Source organism: Lissotriton vulgaris, chromosome 3_1 (genome assembly GCF_964263255.1).
Source record: "Lissotriton vulgaris chromosome 3_1, aLisVul1.2, whole genome shotgun sequence".
NCBI classification, from domain to species: Eukaryota; Metazoa; Chordata; class Amphibia; order Caudata; family Salamandridae; genus Lissotriton; species Lissotriton vulgaris.
The window spans coordinates 91,534,813-91,547,349 of record NC_141689.1 but is presented as its reverse complement, the minus strand read 5'-3'; the positions used below and the strand labels follow the sequence as shown (position 1 = coordinate 91,547,349).

The following is a 12,537-nucleotide window of genomic DNA, read 5'->3' as shown; positions in this document are numbered from 1 at the left end:
TCAGATAAAACGTTGTAATGTCCTAAATCCGGCAACTTTGTTACCAATTAGCACAGAGTCAGATGAAGTAGCAGAACATGACTGCTACTTGAGGACGGAAGAGGAAACGAAAGGTCGAGTGGACCTTAAAAACACCCCATTGGAAGATCCGGATGGCACTCTGTATGTGGATGGGTCATGTTTTAAGTTGCCGAATGGCGATGTGACTACCGCTTATGCTGTTGTAACACTGAACACTGTTGTTGAAACTGCAAGATTGAATCAGAATTCTGCTCAGGCTGCGGAGCTGATCGCTCTTACTAGAGCATGTGTGTTAGCGAAAGGGAAACGTGTGAATGTGTACACTGATAGTCAATATGCGTTCGGTGTAGCACATAGTTTTGGACGTTTGTGGCGAGAGCGTGGTTTCTTGACATCGCACGGTACGAAGATACAGCATGGCCAGCTTGTGAACGACCTTTTGGATGCATTGACTTTGCCTATGCAAGTTGCGATTGTTAAGTGTAGTGCGCATCGTAAAGTGACGGATGATGTCGGTCGTGGTAATGCGTTTGCGGACGAGATTGCTAAGGAGACTGCCCGGAACCTTAGCACTCGAATGTATGTGACGAGTTCGGTTAGGTGGCCTACAGAATCGAGTATGTGTGAAGATACTATAGAGAGCGTGAAAACAATTCAGAATGAGGCCACTGAGACTGAAAAGACGAAGTGGAAAGAAAGTACGGGAAAGTTGGACGCGAATGGTTGTTGGATTGATTTGTCGGATCAGAAAAGATGGATGTTGCCTGATGCGTATGTGCTGGCCGTTGTGACAATGGCACATGGGTTAGCACATATTAGCGCGAAAGGTATTTGCAAGTTGTTGGCTGATGTGTGGAAGAATGATGGCATTACGAAATGTGCTGAACGTCTGGTGAAGAATTGTATGGTGTGTATAATGTACAATCCTGGCAAAGGAACCCCAACTCCCCCTGGCAGTTTTGCTCCTCCTTCATGTCCCTTTGAGGTGATTCAATTGGACTTCATCCATATGGAGCGATGCAATAACCTGAAATACGTCTTAGTAGTGGTTTGCGCATTCTCCCGATGGATCGAGGCCTATCCCCTCAAAGACAATACTGCTTTGTCTACTGCGAAAATCCTACTGAAGGAATATTTTCCTCGGTATGGAATGCCTAGAGTTGTATGGTCAGATAACGGAAGTGAGTTTGTTGGAAGTGTGATGAAGAGTGTGTGTAAGGGCCTTGGAATAAATCAAAAATTCCACAGCGCCAATCATCCCCAGTCAGCTGGATTAGTTGAAGGGTACAATGGCACCCTTAAACTAAAGCTAGCAAAGATTCAGGCTACGACTGGTCTTTCGTGGCCTGACGCTTTACCCTTAGCATTACTGTCAACTAGGGCGACTGTACACTCCCGAGTAGGGCTTAGTCCCTATGAGATAGTGTTCGGCCGCCCTGCGAATGTGTGGGGGGTTCCTAGGCCAGGAATATTCTCTGATCTTGAGTATCCAATGCTGATTGACTATTTACATGACTTGACTGCTAAACTGAGGTTAATTCACCAACAGGTTTACGACGCATTGCCGACGCAGACGGAGGGTCCAGGCCACCAGCTCCAGCCCGGAGACTGGGTGGTAACACGCAACTTTTCACGCAAGAATAATCTGGACCCAAGGTTTACCGGACCTTACCAGGTGCTCCTGGCCACGAGGACTGCCGTTCGTCTCGAGGGACGGAAAAATTGGGTACATGCTACCCATTGTAAGCGAGTCCCTATTCCTTTGCCGGCAGACCCGTGGGTAAGGAAAGGCATTGCGTCAACAGAAACAGAAACATTGCCAGCGTTTGTGCCTTTCAGCGACGCACAGCCTGTTGGAGAATCCTCGGCGCAGCAGAAAGCGACTGTTGAAACATTGTCAGCAAAAGACTCAAGACCAGAACAATCAACTGATCAGCAGGACGTTGTCTCTTCAACGGACCCTTTGTTCGACGAGCAGACACGTCCCGGGAAACATCGATATTCTCTGCGATCTCGCACTAAGGACAAATAAAATTTTTTTCTTGCTTTGCTGAAATTGACAACTGCAATATCCTCGTTTCCCGTGATCAGTTTTGAACATTCGTATCACTGTGATTTGTATATATATATATATATTGAGTTTCCTTCCTTGTATCTTTTTACTTCCATAGCCGAGAGACTTTGTGCTTGTACATACATATTGTGTATTGAAGGCCGTAGGGCCGCGCGCGTACTTCCTTCTGGACAGTAGGTCTTGACGCTAGGTTAAAGGCCGTCGGTTCCTAGGAACTCCTGGGGACTGACTATTGCTGCACAGAACAAAGTGCGTCAAGAAACGTTGCGGACGGTCATAGGGAATGGCATTCTCGAAGCTGAATGATTTGGAAGGGGCTCAAGTCTATAGATTCAAGCTGCAGCAACTCAGTCGTACCAAATGTTTTATATTCCAACTGTTTGTATTGTTTTTGACTGCTTCTGCATTATTGGCGGGTGGGGTGTATTACACGATGTCTTACTTCTTACCTGCTACACCTACTCCTACTCCTTACCCTAATCTTACCTCGACTGTTTCTCCCCATTCCTTTCACATGTTACCGGAACACGAGCAGGCTAGACGTGTAGAATTCCGCAACAATTCCTTTATTCAGCTCCTCCATCAGCATCAGTTAGTGGTTAACACTACTAATTGTTGGGTGTGTGGGTTGATGCCACACACTACGGATAAGGGAATCCCATATCTGGTGTTACCGTATAGTTCCCAAGGGTCAGCTCGAGCATTTCAAACAATGTTTCGAAGCGCACTGGGTTTCCACCCCATTCGAGAACCACGTTCCCCCTACTCTGGTCCTACCTCGTATCAGAAGCCTTTATCGATAGCCATAGAGGACTTAGATAGTGAGATCTATGATCCTTCGCTTATTCCCGAAGAAGAGGTTCAGGCCTACAAGGTCCTAAGTAGAGGTGAATATAGTGTGTTCACTAGTGAAAAGCAGCTTAAAAGCTCGCCTCCAATATGGGTCGTACCCCACACTGGTAATTTTTGTCTTATGGGTCGTGGCCGAAGATCGCAAGCCCGACTTGGAGCAAGTGCTTGCACTGAAAATTACATTCTGCCAATGTTCTCGTCCCCTGTGTTTCTGGCCGCCAAGGGTACCTACTTTATCTGTTATGATCGTGCATACACATGGTTGCCCGCAGACTTCATGGGCTCATGTTTTATTGCAAATCTGTTGCCTCCGACGTTCACTGTAGATGCTGATTATCATAAGACTAGAGTTGTGCGAGGCGTAATTAGCGAAGAGGATACTGCCGGTCAAGAGGCAGGAGACTTTTTCAAGGGTTTCCTCCCGTTTTGGGGACCTATGGTTAACAGTAGGAACCTGAGACAGTTGACTCGAGTGGTAGAATCGACAGCTAATATTACTGCCAGTGCCCTTGGTAATATCACCACAGAACTTCAGGCGGAGAGACTTATGACGTTACAAAACCGTATGGTTTTAGATGTCATTTTAGCAGATCGCGGTGGGGTATGTAAGGTGATCCATTCGAGCTGCTGCATTTTCATTCCAGATAATGCTCCTACCGTCTATCAAGCCATCTCGAGGTTGCATAAGATCTCCGAATCCATACACGTGGATGTAGGGGATTGGACGCTACTTGGATGGTTTTGGGGCCTGATGTCGACTTGGGGTTGGAAAATTCTGATGATCATCGGAGTTGTGGTAGTGTTCCTGTTCACGTGTTGCCTTTGCGTGCAGTGTGGTCCTGCCTTATGTGGCCTCTGTGCTACAACGTGTATGAGACAACCATCTGTTACCAAGGGGACTCGATTGGACAGAGCTATGCTACAACAACATCTCGAGGGTCTGATGAATATCGAATATGATTCCGACTAGTGCTTGCCTACATGAGGGCAAAAGGAGCGTCTGAGGTTCCGTGACAATTGTAAGTGGTGTTTTCGACTCGCACGAATATGGTCGAGTCTGGTATCTATGAACCGCAAATGACGAGTTTAGTAAGTGTGCTCAGTTTCGCTGTGCTAACTTAAACCGTTCGTTTGTTATGTGGGTTTTTCATCTGTACCCACGGGTTCCATCTTAGATACGGCATCCATTTTGTCTCTTGCCCTCAAGTAGCCAGCGAACGGACGCTGTCCGCTTCGCGACCCTGGGACTCCCGAGATATTTGCGGAAGACACATGTTCTTTGAAAGTGTCTTTATGACGAGGGGGATGCTACTGTAAGGCAGATGGCGCCGCTCGAGGCTCATCTTGCCGCACGGACTTATTGTCTCAGCCGTGCATCTCATTAGGCACGTCCCTTTGATGCCTGTACCTCGTGTTTCCCGATACCTCCCCTTTTACACCCTTTTCGATCTCCCCACTGTCTCCGTCTTCCTCTGCACCTGTCTTCGTTCCTATTTCGATCTGTTTTACTGCTGATTGGAATTTGCTAATAGTGGGAAGATGGGTTTTTACAGTTGGGAACCGCCAAATGTTTCCGCACTTATGTTCCGGACCTTGTGTGTTTCAAAGTGACCAAAGCGACCCCTCTGGGGGATAATTGTGGGAACCGGGTTGTAAACTTTTGTGTATCATGTTATCCTATGGGTAAAAACTGTATAAAAGGAGCGATCCACAGAACCAATTTGAAGCAGTCTCCCCAAGTTGCACGCTGTGTACTTGTCGTGATCTCTGTGTTCCCTGCAGCAAATAAACCTTGAATCTTTGACGTCAGAGGAAGTGTCCCGTGTCTCTGTGACTTGTACGCCGAAGCAGGTTACCCACGAAGGTTTCAGGTGTTGTGCCCTGGCACCGCTGGGTCCAAAAGAACCCAGTCCTTCAGAAGTGTAGATGGTGGTTCAGGTAGGCAGACCCTTGGTTATGGAGGGCTTTGTAGGCGTGGGTCAGGAGCTTGAATTAGGATCATTTCTGAACAGGGAGACAGTGGAGGTCCTAGAGGTGTTGGGTAATGTGCGTTCTTTTGGGTAGGTGGTGGATCAGTCTGGCTACCGTGTTTTGTATTGGCTGTAGTCATTGCATGAGTTTGACGGTGGTGCCAGCAAAGAGGGTGTTGCAGTAGTCCAGTTGGCTGGTGATGAAGGCCTGGGTTACTGCTTTCCTGGTGTTGATGGGGAGCCACTTGAAGATCTTGTGGAGCATGCGGAGCAAGTGGAATCAGGCTGAGGAGACGGCATTGACTTGACATTTCATCGATAGTTTGCTATCTGGAATGATGCTGAGGTTGCAGGCATGGTCTTTTGGAGTGGAGTTTGATCCGAGTTCCGATGGCCACCCGGAATCGTTCCATAGGGTGGTGTGATTGTCGAAGAAGAAGACTTCTGTCCTGTCCGTGTTGAGCTTAATGCCGTTGTCTATCATCCAGGCTGCGAGGTTCTTCATACAGCTGTGGAAGTTGGTTTCTGCCGAGGTGGGGTCGGCTGAGAGCAATAGGATGAGCTGTGCGTCGTCCGCGACGATGTTGATGTGGTGAGATCTGACAATGTCCACGAGTGGTGTCATGTAGATGTTGAAGAGGGTAGGGCTGAGGGATAAACCTTGTGGTACATACACCACAGATGATGTGTTTTGCCTGTGATATGAAAGAGGGGAGTCGGGTCTTTTTGGGGCGCCCCGTGAGGAAGGATGCCATCCATTTGAGCACGTCGTCTGTGAAGCCAAAGTGCAGAAGGCGATTCGATTGATGAGAGTGTGGTGGGAGACCATGTTGAAGGCTGCAGTGAGGTCGAATAGGATCAGGGCAGCTGCTTCTTTTCTGTCCATCAGGGTGTGAATGTCGTCCATTGGGGTAATAAAGGCTGTCTCAGTGCTGTGGTTCGATCTGAAGCCTTGACTGTGAAGGATCAAGAAGTTTGTTTTTCTCCAGGTGTTGGGTGAGTTGAAGGTTGATGGCCTTCTCCAGTACCTTGGCAGGGAAGGAGAGCAGCAAAGTGGGTCGGTAGTTCTGAGGCTCTCTGGGGTCTGCTGAGAGTTTCTTGAGGAGTGGTCTGACCTTGGTGTGTTTCCAGGCATCTGGGAAGGTGGCCATGCTTAGCAAGGTGTTGGGGGTGGTGGTGAGCTGGCCGTTAATCTCATCTCTGCTGAGGTTGAAGAGCTGGTGGGGGCAGGGGTCGGTGTGTGTTACTGAGTGGATTGTGTTCATTAGCTTGAATGTGTCCGATGTGCTGAGTTGTTTCAATGCAGTGAGATGGTGGTTGATGGTGGTGGTTGGCTGATGGCTGAGGAGGTTGGTGGGTTGGGGGTTGAAGTTTTTATAGATGGTTGCTATCTCATTGTGGAAATGGCCAGCAAGGGCGCCGTAGAGTTTTCATGTATCAACATTGATTATAAGTAAATGGCACGACTCAAAAGAAATCCCGACATCACTTTACAAAAATAGATTGTATTTTTATATAAATATTGACACCAACATGAACTTGCTACGTTGCCTATAACTGGAGTTATAGAATTCCAAAACATTAAACAATAAATGCAGTTGAAGCTGTCAAATGTTTACCATTGAAGTGAATGGGGGAAAACACAGGTGACACCCGGTCACCTGCAGGGTGATTTCAAATAAACCCTCTTGTTGATAAGGTCTTGGGGGTCCCTAAATCAAGTCTCAACAGTCAGTACTTTGTTACTTTGCCTAGGGAGTCCGGGTGCAGAGGTTACTTGGCTGTCCTTGGTGCTGACGAGATCCGCGGGAGCTGTAAAAAATGCAGCACTTGACAAAGCCACACTTGGCAATGGAGTTACACTCTACCCTTATCGATTAGAAGCCTTCGGGGTCCCAGGACCCAGCTTCAACAGTTGGAATTCTTCTACCTTGCTCTGTGGCTGTGGGTGCAGAGGTAGCTGGCAGCTCGCAATCATCAGAGCAGGTCGTGCCGAAGATGTTTTGCCTACACTCGACAACACCTCCTTTAGGATGCGGGGACACAGTAGCAGGGTAATTTCCGGCATCTGTCACTGCCGCTGTGAGTTGTCCTCGGGCTGGAGATGTCATTCAAGGGTTCGACCACCCTATTGGCGATCACCAAACCTTGGCTGCAGCAAATCTAGTCCATGACTAGTTCGACAGCTGGAATTCAAAAGGAGTGGAGTAGCGGCTGGGGAACACCACTTCTCTACGGGCTCACCCTAGACAGGCCCAGCGGGTCGCAATTCTTGTCGCACAGCACGTCAATTTTCCTGCTGCTTGCAGTGGACTGGACCCACCAGTCCAGGGGAGACTGCTTCAGTTTCTGGCATCCAACGGAGTCCCTCTTCCTGGAGGTAATGAGCTTTTCCCATACCACACGGTTTAGTGTGTATATGGTCTCTTCAGGGCACTTGTGTCCTTTTTTTTCTGCACTGCAGAAGAGTCCAAAGTCCTTTTGTCAGTGACGGCATATTCTCTGTGAATCTTCTCAGATTCAAAGTCAGAGCTGGGGTTCTGGTATCAGGGGTGCCCTTAAAACCCTTGATTAGGGGGCATAAAGTGTGTGAGGGACGGTGTTCAATGGGCTACTAGTCACTGTAGCTAACCCACCCCTGTAGTGAAAACATCCTGTGGGTGTACGTCACTGTGCTACCCAGAATACTCTATTTCTGGGTCTCCCAATATAGCACACTTCCTTGGCTATACAGACCTCCTAGCCTACCCTAAAGGTGAGGCTAACCTTTTGGTGGTGTACGCCTCCTGACTACCTAACTTTCCAGCCTGCCTTCATGCTAATGCAGCTTCAGTCACGGGAAGGGGTTGTCCTTTGATAGGAGGACAAGTAAATTACATATCAAGGGCGATGAAGCCTTTGAGGCTCACAGCCTTGATTACTGTAAACACTGGCCATCCTGGCAGGGAGCAGGTGTGACCTCCTTCCTGCCCAAGGCCTTTGTCTCCATTCTGGGAAAGTGCCAGCACAACACACCAGGAGGGCACACGCATGTCTTGTTGGCAAACAGCTCGGGACGCCTGCTAAGGCACTGGGTTTCTGTATCTTAGAGGGTTCACCCAATCTGAGTAAACCAATTGTGTATGCCAGCTTACCTTTGACACGCAAATTGTGCCAGGGGTGAAAAAGCATGGTGGTTGAGGGCAAACACGACACAATTCAGTGCCAACATAATGGAACTGGCTACATCGAGTTTTCTCGGTAGCCAGCCCATGTTATTCTATGGACTGCCAGTCACTCACAGTAAATTCAGGCTTTAGCGGGTTACTGTGGGGATATATATGGGTAAATAGATATATCCACTCCATTAATGTAATGCACCCTACCTTCTGGGCTAGAGAAGGCATACCTGAAGGGTGACAATTATATTAAGGCAGTGGTGTGGCTCTGCTTTTATCAAAACAACAGCGGTCCCATGCAAGGAATTATATGCGAAGCAATAAATATAGACAAAATCAATTCTATATTTGGAGCGACATGTCCAGCCGGACAGAGGTCCTTGTGTGGGTACAGGCTTGTGCCCCATACTGGTGATTTGTTGAAGGTATTTTCTGTTTATATAACTTTCAATTGAGTAAAAAATTGAAGACCTCTGTCCGGCTGGACATGTCGCTCCAAATATAGAATTGATTTTGTCTATATTTATTGCTTCGCATATAATTCCTTGCATGGGACCGCTGTTGTTTTGAAAAATGTATGCTCCCCCAGGTCCTATGCTGACTTGCTTGGGGCCCCTTGTTGACCTTAACATAACCTGGTGTGGCGCTGCAGCACATGGTGTGTGCAGAGCTCTTCTTGAGCAGACAGGCTGCTCATGCAGGACTGCCATGGCAGCCCAGCAGTGGTACTGTTACTTGGGTGACACATGATGGCACAATAAATTGTTGCAACCCTGGTAACCCCTTTTATCACCCTTGCCCTGGGTTCATGAGTACCATATACTAGGGTCTTACAAGGAGTGATAGGTGCCGTGCCAATTGGGTGCACCGATTCACAGTTACCTTTTTGGGGAAGAGCCCTGGCACTGGGGCCTGGTTAGCAGGTCCCAGCGCACTATCAGAGTCAAAAACCAGCATCTGGTAGTTCTAATGAGGGAAAAAAGTAGAGGGGCATCTGCAAAGAAGCCCAGTTTCCAACACCCTCCATTTATGACCTGAGGCATTTTGCTGCCCAGTGTGCTGTGTTGTTGATTCTCTATGAAGAAATCCCTTCTGTACCCCAGATTAAATACAGGAGCGTTCCCTCCCCATTCTGGCTGAACAACTGAAGTTACTCCCCCCTGTGAGAAAAGCACATTTATGTACATTTCCAGGGCGCGAAGAAACTTGAAAAATGTTTGTGAAGACAGACTAGTCATGGGGGCCCACAGATGTTTAATGTGAGAGGATTAGACAGTCTTGTTGAATATGGTGCGTGGTCAACAAGAGCAGCGGTCAAGAAGCCTGACCAAGAAAGACGCTCATTAGTACAAGGATCAGAGTTGCTTCCATATGCACTTCCTGTCTTAATGTACTTTTGTATGTGCACTTCTTGTCATAATTAGTGTAGTAACTGCGTATGAGAATATGGTCTGCTTGTGAAAAAGAAGCTTTTGCATTGCTTGGCATCAAAAGCCTTTGGACATGGCCGAAGCCTTGGGCAGTTTAAGGAACACACGAGTGACCAATAGAAAGTAGTAACACTTACCTTAGATCTGGTATCAGGATCTGAAGGAGAAATTGAATCGCCCGGATATACGCAGGGCCTCACTTGAGGCATGGAGTCTCCCCAATTTTTTTATTTTATTTATTTTGAAAGTTTTATATAGCGCGAACAAGATCTTTGCAGATATCAGAGCGCTTTACAAAGACAAGGGGTAATAAAAGGGGAGTGCTTAACATGCTTTTAGGCATAGAGTAGTAGTAGGTAATAATTGAGGTAGGGTACATACAAGGTGCATAGTCAAGCAGGTAAGTCAATAATACAGGAATACAAAAAGGGGGAGCATAGACAATCAGGGAAGTCAATAATAACAGTAAAACAGATAAGCAAAGGGATAAAACAGATAGTACAGATCGGTGCAGAGTCTTAACAAATCCAGAATAATAGATCATGTGTATTTAGCCATGAGGATAGCTTTTACTTCTTTCTTAAAAAGTTTGTTCGAGGAGATGAGTCTTGTTTCAGGAGGGAGTAAGTTCCAGATCCTGGGTGCCATTCCTGAGAAGGAGCGTTTATAAGTTTTTTCCTTCTGGAATCTTCGAGGCTTCAGCAGAAGATTGTTTGTGCTTCTAGTGGTTTTAGAGCCGCCAGAAATTGTCAGCTTCTGAGTGAGGTAGGCGGGTGAGTTCATGTGTACAGCCTTGTGTGTCTTGCAGGCGATTTTCAGGTGTATTCTGGCTTCAAAAGGCAGCCAGTTAAGGGATTTAACGTCAGGGGAAATATGCAAGTGTTTTTTTGAGCCAGTGATGAGTCTCGCTGCAGCGTTTAGAGAAGCTCTTAGGGGTGCAGTTGTAGTTAGGGGGAGTCCGCAGAGGGCGATGTTGCCGTATTCTATGCGAGGGATGACTAGGGATTGTACTGCAGTTTGGAAGTCTTTGGCTGGGAGGAAGGGTTTAAGTTTCCTCAATGTGTTGATTTGGAAGTTCGCTCCCTTTGTTGCCTTGCTGATATGTTGCTGCATGTTGAGATTGGCGTCAAGTGGTATGCCTAAAGATTTTGCTGAGTCTACGATGGTAGGTTGAACATTGAGTGCAGTTAGGTGCTTAAGCCAGGTTTGAGTGGTAGAGATTTTTGCGGGTGGTGAGATCAGGAGGAACTCAGTCTTCAGCGCATTGAGTTTGAGTTGATTATCGGCAAACCAGGATTGGGTGTTTCTGATCGTTGAGTTCAGGAGCATAATGTCATTGGGGGATTGTAATTTGAGATATAGCTGGGTGTCGTCGGCGTACATGTGAAAGTGTACATTGGATGCTTGTAACAAGGTGGTGAGAGGTTCCATAACTAGGTTGAACAATGTTGGGGAAAGGGAGGATCCTTGGGGGACGCCTAACGATACAGGTACTGGAGAGGACATCAGGTTGTTGCTCTTGAATCTCTGAGACCGGTTGTGTAGAAAGGAAGTGAACCACTTGAGAACAGTCCCAGATAGGCCCATTCTTGTGTTTAAAAGTTCGAGTAAGTTCTCATGTTAAACGGTGTTGAATGCTGAAGAGAGATCAAGAAGAATGAGGAGGCAGGTATCGTTTTGATCTAAGATTTGGAGGGCGTCGTCAATTATGTGAGTCATAGCAGTTTTGGTACTGTGCCCTGCTCCCAATGGGATCAATATGCTGTAATTCGCCCCATCTGGAGTCTGAGAGCCACTGTCTCTTCCTGAAACCAGTGTGTTTCACTCAGAAAATTATGCCCTAGTTGCAGATGAACTAGCCGGATGAAACTCAGGGGGGCAATTTTAAATTCCTGGGGGAATCTAAAGCGAAACTTCCCATTTCCCCTATAATTCCTCCTTTCTGAGGATACAACTCATAATCTTCTATAATTCCCTCCTCCCGGTGACACCGATGCCCTTGGTGTAGGAAATTCTTGCAAAGGAGAGGAAGTACTGTGTCTGGGTCTAATTTAAGGCACATATATGTGTTTACAAACATTAAGACTTTAGACCTGTTCCCAACAAAAAGAATGGGCTATCACTTGGACTAAGGTGAAAAGGGATTCTTATGGGAGTAACAAAAGAAGAAAGTATACTTCAGAGTTTTCGCTTTTTTTTACTGAGAGAGTCCTGAAGAGTTCATATCTGGGCATTCCGTAGCATATATCACACTCAAGAAACCCTTGGGTCTGAAAAACAAAACGTACTGTCACTGAGAGACCTGGCCACAAAGGGATATCCCTTTAAGAGGACGAAATCCCTCACCCACCAGAGGTGGCATGCTACATCATTTGGGTTGTCCTCGTGCCGTGATGCCTAGTCACGGCACAGGGTACAAGTCCCTCTCTGAGAGGGAGTAGCTCAGGGATGTTTTGTATAGAGGAAGGTATACTAAATACCACAATAAAGAGCTAAAGAACAAATTAAAAATGTGAGGATAAAACTAGGTCTAAGGTACACAATATCCCTTTATTTGTGCATCTCTATCCAAGGATTAAAAACAGGGCCCTAGCAGGAAAAAACATATAACGAAGTAAGTGTCAAAATGTGGTCGACATTTTTCAGCATAGTAACCCTCACGTAGAGGTGTAGCGGCTTTCTTCAGAACCAACTTGTTAGTGCTGCTGCTCAATGTATATATATAATTTCTAGTGTGAAGAAGATATATCAAATATATAAAACCATCCAGTTATACTGTAAGCTTGTCTTAGTAGGATGGATTCACTGGTAGTTCCCGGTTATGTTGGTGAAAAACCCCTACCTCAACCTGGCTTGTGGCTCAGGAAGACTCAACATCCTGGTTGGAGAAAGTCTGACACCTTTCGTGGCTATAGCAAAAGTTTGTGATTAGTCACTGTGTAGCATGCCATGACCAAATCTTTAAGTCTGAGGCCCAGGTAAGGCTGTCAGCCCACCCAAACAGGCTTGTACACCAGACAAGAGGTTTTAAT

General features: G+C 46.7%; 1 protein-coding gene across 2 annotated transcripts in view; it reads right to left on the bottom strand.

Annotated features, from left to right (window-relative positions):
- Positions 1-12,537, bottom strand: part of HSPA12B (heat shock protein family A (Hsp70) member 12B) — a 331,731-nt gene that overhangs the window by 16,801 nt on the left and 302,393 nt on the right. The gene's annotated exons all lie outside the window — the stretch shown is intronic.